We start from the raw sequence: 14472 nt of genomic DNA on the forward strand, positions 1-14472 counted from the left end.
ATTACAGTGTGATCAGGAGACAGTGTGACAGTGACAGGCTGAGACTGTAACAGTGTCATGGGGTGACTGTGCAACAGGGTGTGAGTGTGATAGTGTGGGTGGGTGACAGTGTAACAGTGTGAGAGTGCAACAGTGTGAGTGGTTGACAACCTGGATGACAGGATAGCAGTGTGACAGGGTGACAGGGTGGCAGTGTCAAAGTGTGGCAGGGTGACAGTGCAATAGTGTCACAGTGTGATAGTGGCAGAAGTTCATCAAGTGCTGTTGCCAGTAGGGTGTTGCGGGTGACACATGAAGTACCAATAGGAGGTCATTTCGGAGTAAGGAAAACTCGAGCTAAAATACAAAAGGATTTTTATTGGCTTAGACTGCGTGAAGATGTGGTTAAATTTTGCCAGTCATATCACACATGTCAAGGCATAGGGAAACCTAAAGCAGTGATAAAACCAGCACCTTTAATACGCATTCCAGCATTTGATGCACCTTTAAAAAGCAGAATCAATAATCTATTAACCATAATGGGTGTGTCTGCTAGGTCCCCAGAGGTCATTCCATTATGCAATATTACAGTTTAAAGGATTATAGAGGAGTGAGTTAAATTTTTAACTAGATACGGATTACCCACAAAACACATTCAGATCAAAGATCAAATTTTACATCAGAGTTATTCAAAGAGGTTATGGATAGCTTAGGAATAAAACAATTTGAACCAACTGTGTACCATCCAGAATAAAAAATCTCCATTCACCTGACGAAGAGGGAGTCCCCTCGAAAGCTTGTGCGTTTACTATCAAATAAATCGGTTGGACTAAAACCTGGTGTTGTCAGACTTTTTACTGTGTTTACCCCAGTCCAACGCCGGCACATCCACATCATGACTACCATCCAGAATCACAGGGAGCATGAGAGCGATGGTATCAAACTTTAAAGACAATGTTTATTGTTGAGATGATCCAAAGGATTGGTATATTTGTACTCTTTGTAATCAGGGATGCACCTAATGGTCAATCAAGTTCAGTCTATTTGAATTGATTTTTGGTCATGAAGTCAGGGAGCACTGAAATCGTTTCAGGAACAGTTGGAGAGTCAATATTCTAAGACTATATTACTGGATTGTGTGTCAAATTTTAGGGAAAGGTTGAATAGAGCAGGTGAATTGGCCAGACAACATTTAAAAGTGACACAGTGATGAAGCAGGAAGCGGATAAGAAATCACAAGTTTGTAGTTTTGCTAGTGGGGATAAAGCTTTAGTATTGTTACGAATGATAGGTGAACCTTTAAAAGCAAGGTTTAGTGGGAGGAAGGAATTGAGTGAGGCGAATTATTTGATAAGTACACCAAATAGGAGGAACACTCACAGAGTGTGTCATGTGAATATGCTTAAGAGGTATTTAGATGGAGAAGGAAAGTAGAAAAAGGATGTTTTAATGGTTATAACTCCGAGTGAAGCATGAACCCAGATGGCTTCGAATCTGACATTCCTCAAATTGAATAATGAGGAAGTTTTTAGAAATTGGGATAAATTAAATTACCTTCCAGAGGAAAATCAAACTGACCTGGAAGAGTTATTAATATCACGTGGATAAATATGTGGGAATACACTGCAAAGTACTAGGATTGGTTTACATGATGTAGATGTCGGAAATGCTGTTCCAATTAAACAATATCCTTGCAAACATAATCTTTTCAACTTGGCACAGGTTCAGAAGGAGAAGCTGATGTTCACTCAGATGCAGCAGCTGAAAGTCTCGATCGTATAGAACTGGTGGAGGTGGAAAAGAAGAACTAGTTGCTGGATAATAAAGTGAACAAAGAGAGTGAGCAGGTATGGAAACAAATACAAGACAAATTCACTGTTTTAGAACATGTTCCTGAGCTGTTCAAATTGCCTTAACATAAATTTCAGGACTGTCAATGACAGCTCATCATCTACACAAAGAAAAGTGTGGATTCATCAACTGTCTCAAAATGGAGACTGAGGAGTGGAAGTGGTGGCAGTGTCACAGTGCGATAGTGTCACAGTGCGACAGGGTGATAGTGTCACAGTGTGACACAGTGACAGTGACATATGTCACAGTATGACAGGGTGAAAGTAAACTAGTGTCACAGTGTGACAGGGTGATAAGATGACAGTATTAAAGTGTGACAATGTTATGTTGTGACATTATCATGGTGTGATATGGTGACAGGGTGACAGTGTCACAGTGAGACAGGGTCACAGTGTGACAATGTGACAAGGCGATAGTATCACAGTATGTGATAAGGTGACAGGGTGATAGGGTGACAGTATCACGGTGACAAGGTCAGTGTGATTGTACAAAACTGACAGTGTTACACTGTGACAGTGTCATAGAACATAGAACATAGAACACTACAGCACAAACAGGCCCTTCGGCCCACGAGTTGTGCCGATCACATCAACACCTACCAACCTACAGACCTATCTATAACCCTCAATCTCATTAAACCCCATATACTCATCCAGAAGTCTTTTAAAAGACCCCAGCGAGTTCGCCTCCACCACCACTGACGGCAGCCGATTCCATTCACTCACCACCCTCTGAGTGAAAAACTTACCCCTAACATCACTTCTGAACCTCCCTCCCCGCACCTTAAATCTGTGTCCTCTCGTAGCGACCATTTCAACCCGGGGAAATAGCCTCTGAGAGTCCACCCTATCTATTCCTCTCAACATTTTGTAAACTTCTATCAGGTCGCCTCTCAACCTTTGTCTCTCCAGGGAAAAGAGTCCCAGCTCCCTCAACCTAACTTCATAAGTCATGCCTCCCAGTCCAGGCAACATCCTTGTAAATCTCCTCTGTACCCTCTCAATAGCTTCTACATCTTTCCTATAGTGAGGCGACCAGAACTGCGCACAATACTCTAAATGAGGCCTGACAAGGGTCTTATAAAGTTGCAGCATTACCTCCCGACTCCTAAACTCAATCCCTTGATTAATGAAGGCCAGTACACCATACGCCTTCTTGACAACCTCCTCCACCTGCGAGGCCGATTTAAGAGTCCTGTGGACCCGGACCCCAAGATCCTTCTGCTCTTCAACACTACTCAGACTTCTGCCCTTGATAGTGTACTCGTTCATCCCGTTGGTTCTGCCAAAATGGACGACTACACATTTATCTGCGTTGAAGTCCATCTGCCACTTCTCCGCCCAGTCCTGCATCCTATTTATGTCCTGCTGCAACTTTTGCCATCCTTCCAGACCATCCACAACACCACCAACCTTCGTGTCATCAGCGAACTTACTTACCCATCCCTCCACTTCCTCATCCAGGTCATTTATGAAAATGTCGTGGTGTGATAGGGTGACTTGGTGACAATGTCAGTGTGATAGTATCAATTTGACTGGGCCAGAGTGTGGTAGGGTGACAGTGTCGCTGTGTGATAGTGTCACTGTGACGATGTGACATTGCGGCACTGTCACAGTGCGATAGTGTGAGTGTGACTGTGTGATAGCCTGACAGTGTCACGGTGTGATAGGGTGATTGTGTGAGAGTCTGACAGGGTGACTGTGATATTTCGACATTTTTTGGCACCATCTGTACTTATTGCCTTATCATTGGATTGTTTTCTGATAGGAGATTAAGGCATCTCTGAAATTAAATTTGATAATAGTTAGTTTTATAATGGTCTGTGTGTGCTCCTTGACATGCTCATTGTGTTTTGGGAAGACAGCACACTCCAATTGCTACATGAAGGTAACATCAAGTCACTCAAAGTCTGCATTCGAAACTTGACCCTTGAAAGTATTTGCAAGTTTTAATTCTGAGTCAGCGACACCAATAGGAAATAACACTTTTCTTGGATTGTAACAATGTTTGCAATTGAACATTGACATTGCTGATTTCACATTTTCGATATATTGCTGGTAAATTTCTCCTGCTGTGGCTGAGATTATGTTATTTTGTTGGGAAAGGGATTATTCCGTGTCAAAGACAAGGTATGTTTCTGCTCGGGTGTAGCCACTTTCTTTACTCACTACAAATGATTAACAACTGACCAGAGGTTCAGGAGTCATTTGAGAAGATCCAACTTACCTAAATTGGTGTTTACGCTCTACACGAGCTTTCTCTCACACTTCTTGATCTCATCGCATTGTGTTTATCCAGTTTCTCCTTAACTGCCTCATGCTATTGACTTCAACCACTCCATGTGAAAGCAGTTCCACATTCCCGCTACTCTCAATTAAGACACTTCTTCAGATTTCTCTTTTAGATTAACCTTATGTTTATAAACCCTAGTTTTGATACCCTGCAAGTGAAAACATCTCCTCAATGTTTACTGTTGGGTGACATAGTGGCACATTGGTTAGCATTGCTGACTCATAGTGCCAGGGACCTGGGTTTGACTCTGGGCTTGGCTAACTGTCTATGCGGAGTCTGCATGTTCTCTTCGTGTCTGCATGGGTTTCCTCTGGGTGCTCTGGTTTCTTCCCACAGTCCGAAAGACTGGTTAGGTGCATTGGCCGTGCTAAATTCTCCCTGAGTGTACCCTGCAGGTAATGCACAAGTCTCCTGTGGCTATTCCCCTCTCAAACAGGTATACCATTTTGGGTGCAGTTGGGGAGGTGGTGGGGGGCCATGGGGAGAGCCTCTTAGGGGAAAATACCAGCAGCAGTCAGGCCTCTGGCACCACAACTGGTTCTGCTATAGAGCTAAATCCAAGCAAGTGATAGTAGTAGGAGATACAATTAGTCAGGCGCACATTTCAGTGGCCATGACCGAGACTCCAGGATGATATGTTACCTGCCTGGTGCCACGGTTCCTGGATGTCTCTGAGCGGGTACAGGACATCCTAAAACAGGATGTCATTGTCCACATTGGTACGAATGACTGAGGCAGGAAGAGGGAAGAAGTCTAGAGTAGAAATCTCAGGATTATAAGAACATAAGAACATAAGAAATAGGAGCAGGAGTAGGCCATCTAGCCCTTCGAGCCTGCCCCGCCATTCAATAAGATCATGGCTGATCTGTTGTAGCTCAGTTCCACTTTCCCGCCCTCTCCCCATAACCCTTAATCCCCTCTCTTATCAAGAACCCATCAACCCGCTTCTTAAAAATATTTAGCGAGGCAGCCTCCACCACTTCAACGGGCAGAGAATTCCAGAGATTCACCACCCTTTGAGTGAAGAAGTTCCTCCTCAACTCCGTTCTAAACCGCCTCCCCTTTATCTTGAGGCTGTGCCCCCTAGTCCTACTGTCTTTTTTGAGCGGGAAGAGTCTCTCCACCTCTATCCTATCCATCCCATTCATCATCTTATACGTCTCAATGAGATCTCCCCTCATTCTTCTAAACTCTAACGAGTACAAGCCTAGTTTATTCAGCCTCTCCTCATAGCTCAATCCCCTCAACTCCGGTATCAGCCTAGTAAACCTCCTCTGCACTCCCTCCAGGGCCAAAATATCCTTGCGCAGGTGCGGCGCCCAAAACTGCACACAGTACTCCAGCTGCGGCCTCACCAATGCCCTATACAGCTGCAGCAAGACCTCCCTACTTTTATATTCAATCCCCCTCGCTATGAAGGCCAGCATCCCATTTGCCTTCCTGACCACCTGCTGCACCTGCAAGCTGGGTTTTTGCGACTCATGCACAAGGACCCCGAGGTCCCTCTGCACCGTCGCCTGCTGCAGTTTTTCGCCACGTAAGTAATAGTCCTTCCTACCATTCTTCCTACCAAAGTGGACCACCTCACACTTGCCAACATTAAATTCCATTTGCCATTTCCCTGTATCCCCTGTGCCACGTGCTAATGAGGTTTGGAAAAGGGAGAATGTGTCTAAAGAGCTGGCGTAGGAGGGAAGGCTTTAGATATATGGATCACTAGGATGTCTTCTGGGGAAGGTAGGACCTGTACAAGAAGGACGGGTTACCCCTGAACTGAAGGGACACCAATATCCTGGGCAGGAGGTTTGCTCGTGCTGTTTGGGAGGGATTAAACCAGTGTGGTGGGAGGGTGGGAACCAGAACAGCAGGAAGGTAAACTGAGATGAACATAGCACAGAGTAAGCGTAGGCAGAGGGAGACCGCAGGGCTCACAGGACTGGAGGTCTGGGATGTATTTGATTCAATGCAAGATGTGTAACATATCAGACAGATGAACTGAGACCCTGGATTACTGCATAAAATTGCAATGTTATTGCAATTACAGAGACTTGGCTGAAGGAGGACAGGACTGGCAACTTAACATTCTGGGATATCGTTGTTTTAGACTGGACAGAAGGGGAAATGAAAGGGGCGGGAGAATTGCATTGCTGATTAGGGAGCAGATCACAACTGTGTTGAGGAAAGACACTGTGGAGGGATCTTGCAGTGGGCACGATTACTGCCTCCCCTTCACGATGCATCAATACACCTTTATAAACATCATTTAGAAGAAGCAACTTCAAAGTAAAATGTACCCAGAGAATCATAGAACCCTACAGAGGCCCTTCAGCCCATCGAGTCCCACCCAGGCCCTACCCCCATATCCCTACATATTATACCCACTAATCCCTCTAATCTACACATCCCTGGAAACTAAGGGGCAATTTCTTAGCATGGCCAATCAACCTAACCCGCACATCTTTGGACTGTGGGAGGAAACCGGAGCACCCGGAGGAAACCCACGCAGACACGAGGAGAATGTGCAAACTCCACACAGACAGTGACCCGAGCCGGGAATCGAACCCAGGTCCCTGGAGCTGTGAAGCAGCAGTGCTAACCACTGTGCTACCATGTCATACCATGAGAGAGGGACTTCAATGTCCATGGCCAACACTATCTATTATTTCCACTTAAGGTAGTGAAGGTTCACAAAATAGAGTAAGGGGCCTTCCCACTGCATTCCTCTCTGTTTAATCTGGGGGTGGGGGGGAGACATGAGGCAGCCCACCCAGTCTTAGGACTGATAATTGCCACTGAAGGGCCTCATTCTGCCTGCATTGCTGTGTTACATGTGAAGAGTTGAAGGGTCAGTTACCAGGGGACACAAGTGAAAGGTGAGGGGTAGGAGGTTTAAGGGGATTTGAGAAAAAGCCTCTTTACTCGGAGGGTCTGGAAGGCGCTGCCTGGGAGGGTGGCGGAGGCGGGACACCTCACACCCTTTAAAAAGTACCTGGATGAATACTTGGCTATGTGTGCTGGCAAGTGGGATTAGGAGGAAAGGCCATTTAACGTGTCAGTGCAGACTCAATGGACCGAAGGGCCTCTCCTGCACTGGAGTTTCCTGTGATTCTGTGAAAGCTTTCATTTCATGGGCCTCTGCTGAGCAGGAAGGTGGGGGATATCCTTTCAGGAAGGTGGAGGGTGGTGTGGCTGAGGTTCCTTGTGTCCATCACAGGCACCCTCCTCCCCACCCTCCTCTATAACTTTACCAGACCCCTCAAAACTGCTCCCTGGGTCTTGCTCTGCATTCTGACTGGAGTTTGCCAGTTGGGTCCGGCAGCAAGATTTTGGCGAAGGTGTTTGCAACTATAAAATAATAATCTACAAAATAATCTATCTCAGCCTTCTCCTGAGATCCCCAGCGTCACAGTCCAAAGATGTGCGGGTTAGGTTGATTGGCCATGCTAAATTGATCGTAGATCAATAGGTTAGAGAGGATTAGTGGGTAAAGATTGGGGGTAGGGCCTGGGTGGGATTGTGGTTGGTGCAGACTCGATGGGCCGAATGGCCTCTTTCTGGATTTCTATGATCACAGATGTCAGTCTTCAGCCAATTGATTCACTCCACATGATGTCAAGAACTGGCTGAAGGCACTGCGTACTGCAATAGTATTGAAGACCTGTATTCCAGAACTTTCCATGCCCCTAGCAAAGCTATTCCAATACAGCTACCACATTGACATTTACCCGGTAATGTGGAACATTGCCCTGGTCTATCCTACGCATAAAAAGCAGGGCAAATCCAACCTGGACAATTAGTGGCTGTCAAAGATCAGCTCTGGTGCAGGGTCATCTAGACTCAGAACGTTGGCTCTGTTCTCTCCCCACAGATGCTGTTCAAACCTGCTGAGATTTTCCAGCATCTTCTGCTTTCGTTTCAGATTCTCACATCTTCAGTATTTTGCTTTTATCTGGCCAATTATTGCTCGATTAGGCTGCTCTCAATCACCAGTAAAGTGATGGAAGTCATCGACAGTACTATCAAGTAGCATTAACAAAGAAATAACCTGCTGACTGACGCTGGTTTTGGTTTCTGCCAAGGTCACTCAGCTGTCGACCTCCTTACAGCCTTGCTTCAAGCGTGGACAAAGGAACTGACTGCCAGAGGTGGGGAGAGAGTGACTGCCCTTTGACACCAAGGCCACTTTCGACTGAGTGTGACATCAAGGTGTCCTCACAAAATCCAAGTCAGTGGGAATCAGGGGAAATTATCTGCTGGTTGGAGTCATTCTGGGCACAAAGGAAGATGGTTGTGCTGATTGGAAGTCAACTAATTATCTTAGTCCCAAGACAACAGCACAGGAGTTCCTCAGGAGAGTGTCCTAGACCCAAACACCTTCAGCTGCTTCATCAAAGCCTTAATAATTTGTGCCTTAATGTGTGGACCAGTCACAATAAAATGGAAATTAATTGCACAAGTGTATGGAAAATCGGATGTAGTCAGGATTACAGAAATATACCTGCAGCGTGACCAGGGATGGGAACTGAACATACTGGGGTATTCCGTTTTTATGATGACAGACAAAAATAAAAAAGTGGTGAGGTTGCATTGCTGGTTAAAGAGAAAATTTACGCAATAGTGAAAAAGGATAACAGTTCTGATGATTTGGATAGAGCTGAGAAACACCAACGGACAAAAAACATTCGGAGAGGTTGTATGTAAACACCCAAACTGTAGTGGTGGTGTTGGGAATGGCATTAAACAGGAGATTAGAGATGCATGCGATAAAGAAACATCTGTAGTAATGGGTGACTTTCATCTGAATTTCAGTTGGGCAAATCAGTCACAATTCCGTAGAGGGGGAACTCCTTTCAGTGTATATGGGCTGGCTTTCTAAACCAATATTGTGAAGAACTAACTAAAAAGCAGGCCATTCAAGACTGGTACTGTGCAATGAGAAAAGAAGACTTGGCAATCTAGCTGTGCAAGATCCTTTGGGGATTAGTGACAATGACATGATAGAACTCTTCATCAAGGTGGAGACTGAGATTATTGATTCTGAGACTCGGGCCCTGGATCTTAATAAAGGAAACTACGATATGAGGCATGAGTTGGCTGTGATAGATTGTGAAAAGGTTACTTAAAGGGATGATGGTGGTTAGGAAATGGGAAACATTCAAAGCACACACGTGTCAACTGCAATAATTATTAACTCCTGTCTGGCACAAAAATAAAACGGGAAAGCCGGCCAAATCATGGTGTACAAAGGGAAATCGGAGATAGAATTAGATCCGAGGAAGACACAAAATTATTGGCCCATCCTAAAGATTAGGAGCAGTTTAGAATTCAGCAAAGGAAGACAAAGGAATTATAAATCCATTGTAATGATTTAATAGCAGAGCACTTGGAAAAGAATGGCAGAATCAGACAGAGTCAACATGGATTTACAAAAGGGAAATCATGCTTGACAAATCTGCAAGAATTCGAGATGTAACTAGTAGAGTTGATGTGAGGGGGCCAGTGGATGTGGTTTATTTGGACTTCCAAAAGACTTTTGACAAAGTCCTATCTAAGAGATTAGTGTGTAAAATTTAAGCACATGGCTATATGTATATATTACAATATATTGAGACAGATAGGAAACTGGTTACCAGAGAGGAAACAATGAATGGGAATAAATGGGTCTTTTTCCAAATGGCAGATAGTGACAAATGGGGTGCTGCAGGGATCAGTACTCGGACCCAGCTGTTCACAATATGTGGTAATGATTTATTGAGGAAACTAGATATAATATCTCCAAATTTGTAGAAGACACAAAGCTGGTTGGGACAGTGAGCTGTGAGAAGAATTTAGAGGTGTGATTTTACAAGTTGAGTGAGTTGGCAGATCCATGGCAGCTGCAGTACAATGTCCATAAATCTGAGGTTCTTTACTTTGGTAGCAAAAACAGGAGAGCAGATTGTGGTTCTCATTGAGAGTGGGGAATGTGCAATGAGACTTGGCTGTCCTTGTACACCAGTCACTATAAGTAAACCACTGGTGCAGCATGTAGTGAAGAAGGCAAACGGTATGTTGGCCTTCATAGCGAGACGATTTGAGTACAGGAGCAGGGATGACTTGATACAATTATACAGGGCCTTGGAGAGGTCACACCTGGAATATTCTGAGCAGTTTTGGTCTCCTTATCTGAGGAAGGATGTTCTTGCTATGTGCAGGTTTCACTGACTAATTCCCGGGATGGTGGGACTGACGTGTGAGGAGACATTTAGTCGGTTAGGATTATATTCATCAGAGTTCAGAAGAATGAGGGGGGGGATCGCTATAAAAACCAAACAGGACCAGACAGGATACATGCAGGGAGGATGTTCCTGATGGTGGGAGAGTCCAGAACTAGGGACCACAGTCTGAATATTTAGATTAAAGCTTTTAGGAATGAGATGAGGAGAAATCTCTTCACCCAGAGAGTGTGGAAATCGCGACCACAAAAACTAGTTGAGGCCAGAACATTGTGGGGGGTGATTCTGCCAGCTTGCTGCACTTCTTCAGGAGTGCAGTGAGCCCAGAGACATCAGTGGCAGATATTACATGAGATTCAAGCTGGACAGCTGGACCTCAACATCCCCCCAGCGTAAGTTTCTCAGCACCAATGGATTTGTGTTGGAAATCTGTGTGGCAGTGATCTGCATGAGTTACCATCCCCTTAAATATCATTAGCAGCCGAATTCTCCCCACCCCCCCCCCCCCCCCCCGTAAACATCTCCCCCCCTCACCGGCATGACGTCACGCTGGCAGGATTTACAACTGCTGTATAAGAGTCGTTACTTAGTGTGGCAGTGCTGAAGAGGAGGGAAGTGTTATGGAACCGCAGTCCCCCGAGTGAGGGGTGGGTGGAGGCAGCATGTGGTGCCATCCTCTCACCCCCCCTCCCTAAAACCCCAGCACTCAGTACAGCCCCTCACATACCCCACAGAGGGAACAATGGAACATCCCCGTGCCTGGAAACAATAAACTCCCTCACCCCAGCCAACAGTGGAGGCGGGGGCTGGAAATTTTCTGTGTGGGGTGGGGAGGTTGATTGAGTGAGGTTCATGTGTGGTAATGCCCTCCTAGTGACCCTACAACTTTCTAATCTTGTGTGGCCTACTGTTTCGTCCCAGGATGCACATGGGAGGTGGACGTGCCCAGCTGTGATCCATGCCCCTTCGCCTGTGATGCCCTTGGCGAGCATCCCCTGGAGAATCCCAGCTGACTTATAGGTGACACTGCTGTTTCTGTGCCACCTTGTTCATCAGCTGGTCCTGAGATACCCCGATATGAGGAAAGAGGGGAATCGGAAGGCCTTGGGACGTGCGGAGTCTCCTGGATGGAAGGTTCCAGTATGGGCTCTAACCCTTCCCCCTCCCCTGGGGGTGCCCATAAGCCCAAGGGGCAGTCCATGGGAGGCTAGGGAAGCTGGACTGACCTCCAGAAGCTCCAGCAGCACGAGGCTGTCCCAGTCTCGGAGACCCAGATGCCTCTGTGAATTCCCCGGAGCGGAGAAGCTACGACATCTTCTCCAGAGTCTTCAACATATCATTGATGAAGACGAACATCTCGCCAGGGCCATCCCCACACCCCCACTTCTTGCCTTCAGACAACCACACAACCTCAAACAGACCATTGTTCGCAGCAAACTACCCAGTCTTCAGGGGAACAGTGACCACAACACCACACAACCCTGTCACAGCAACCTCTGCAAGACATGCCGGATCATCGACACGGATACCATCATCACACGTGAGAATACCATCCACCAGGTACACGGCATATATTCTTGCAACTTGGCCAACATTGTCTACCTGATATGCTGCAGGAAAGGATGTCCCGAGGCTTGGCATGTTGGGGAGACCATGCAGACGCTACGACAAAGAACAAAGAACAAAAACAGCCCGGGAAACAGGCCCTTCGGCCCAACGAGCCTACTCCGCCATTTTAACAACACAACGAATGAATGAATATCGCTCAACAATTATCAGGCAAGACTGTTCTCTTCCTGTTGAGGAACACTTCAGCGGTCACAGGCATTCGGCCTCTGATCTTTGGGTAAACGTTCTCCAAGGCAACCTTCACAACACACAACGCAGAGTCACTGAGCAGAGACTGATAGCCAAGTTCTGCACACATCCGGTCTCAACTGGGGTATTGGGTTCATGTCGCACTATCTGTAACCCCCACGGCTTGCCTGGGCTTGTAAAATCTCACTAACTGTCCTGTCTGGAGACAATACACATCTCTTTAACCTGGGCTTAACCCTCTCTCCACTCACATTGTCTGTTAGATCAGCCATGATCTTATTGAATGGCGGGGCAGGCTCGAAGGGCTAGATGGCCAACTCCTGCTCCTATTTCTTATGTTCTTATGCACCTTTAAGACTTGATTACCTGTAAAGACTTGCATTCCAACCATTATTCTGTAAATTGAGTTTGTCTTTATATACCCTGTCTGTGATCAGAGATCCCACCCACCTGATGAAGGAATTGCCAGTTCTGAAAGCTGGTGTTTGCGACAAATAAACATATTGGACTTTAACCTGGTGTTGCGAGGCTGCTACCTGGCTTGAGGCCAGCTCAATTCTGGGGGGTGAGAGGTCAGCGGTGTGTGTCGGGGGGGAGGTGAGAGGTCAGCGGTATGTGTAGGGGGGGTGAGAGGTTAGCAATGTGTGTGGAGGGGGTGAGAGGTCAGTGATATGTGTAGGGGCGGGTGAGAGGTCAGTGATGTGTGTGGGGGGTGGGGTGAGAGGTCAGTGATGTGTGTGTGTGTAGGGGGTGAGAGGTCAGTGATATGTGTAGGGGTGGGGTGAGAGGTCAGTGATGTGTGTGGGGGGGGTGGGGTGAGAGGTCAGAGATGTGGGGGGGGTGGAGAGTGGGTGGGAGGGGGGTAAAAGGCCAGCGATCTCAAAGCTGGGAGGATTTATTTTGTGACCACCCAGAGATTGGCAATGTGACCCTGATTTCAGCATCTTCAGTGGGAACAGGTCCCACCCACCATTGTTCAGCATGATTCACACTGAGGATCTTTGCATTGTGCAGAAAATCCCACTGAGAAAACAGCAAGATTTACTCCAGTGTTTGTGCAAATTCAACACTTGGAATTTGTTTGGGAGAATCCCGGCCTGTATGTTTTCAAGGAGTTAGATATGGCACTTGAGGTTCAAGGGACCAAAAGATATGAGGGGAGCTGGGCTGGATGATCAGCTATAACCATAATGACTGATGGAGTGGGCTGGAAGGTTGAGTGGTTCCTGATCCCGTCTCCCAGATTTTTGTTGTATAAATTCTCGGATACTTTTGACCAGTTTGCTTACTCTAAGGATTTACCCCGGAGTCCTTATTTGCAAGATGGACAAAGGACAAACACAAGTAAAAGTTCAATAAGTTTATTAATAATAACACTATTAACCCTTAAATTACCCACATAAAGCAAGAGGAGAGCCTCAGGTTCAAGTAGACTTCCCCCAAAGGTAGTTTGGTTAAACCGCAGGCTCGATTCTGAGTCCCTCTGGTCCATCGTCACGAAGGTGAGTCTCGATGGCAGCTTCTTCCTTCCTTCTCTGGTCAGTCTTCCAAATGGTCAAGGGTCGCCTCCTTCGTCAAGTCTTTGCTGCTGGTGTCTGAAAATGTGCCCCTTAATCCCCCTGCCTGCTTGCCTTTCTAGAAACTTCCAGCCAATGAGGTCCCAGGAGGATTCCCATACCCAGTGGGCTCCTTGATGTCTGCCTGACAGGGTCCACCCCCCAGGTGTCCATCTCCACACTGCTGCTTACATGTAACCTGTTATCAGATTAAGCAGAAACTCTCGGTGACAGAAAGTCTGGCCCGATCTGGGCTTCTAACAATCGACTGGCGCATTTCAATGGGGTGCAATGATCTCCTGCTCAGTATCAGTAGGGTGCAACGATCTTTGATGGGTGATTGATGAATCAGGCCCAGACAGGTTAGTGTATTGTACAACTGGCCTGCCTGAAGTTTGACTGTGTTTGATTTTTAATATGCCCAATTCTTTACTTTAGGATATCCAATTTTATCAGCCATAAAACTCGGCCCTGTTTATGTTACAATATTTCTAAGGTTCTATCGATGGCGTTCACTCCTTCATAAGATCAGAAATGAGGAATCCATCCCCGTCTCAGTTCGTTTGCTGCTGAAATCCAGACTTAAATTACTCAAAAGCACTCGCAGAATCCCAGGACTGTTACAGCACAGAAAGAAGCTGCGCTGTCTCCGAGAGTGAGCCATTTGTGCTCTCATTTCCCCACCTTCTTCCCCAGTCATGCACACTCCTCACTTTCAGATCACAGACTTTGGAATGTTTCAGGTGAGGCAGCCTCCAGCG

At 46.4% G+C, this 14472-nt stretch overlaps 1 protein-coding gene across 1 annotated transcript in view; it reads left to right on the plus strand.

The window, feature by feature from the left end:
- The first annotated feature begins 1733 nt into the window (after nucleotides 1-1733).
- The window catches only part of axl (AXL receptor tyrosine kinase), a 231020-nt gene continuing 218281 nt past the window's right edge, over nucleotides 1734-14472 (plus strand). The window contains exon 1 of the mRNA XM_080181969.1: nucleotides 1734-1826. The gene's annotated coding sequence lies outside the window, so the exon portion shown is untranslated. The remainder of the gene's footprint in view (nucleotides 1827-14472) is intronic.

The sequence above is a fragment of the Carcharhinus amblyrhynchos genome, unplaced genomic scaffold (assembly GCF_965287045.1).
Source record: "Carcharhinus amblyrhynchos unplaced genomic scaffold, sCarAmb.v2.hapA scaffold_44, whole genome shotgun sequence".
Classification (NCBI taxonomy): domain Eukaryota; kingdom Metazoa; phylum Chordata; class Chondrichthyes; order Carcharhiniformes; family Carcharhinidae; genus Carcharhinus; species Carcharhinus amblyrhynchos.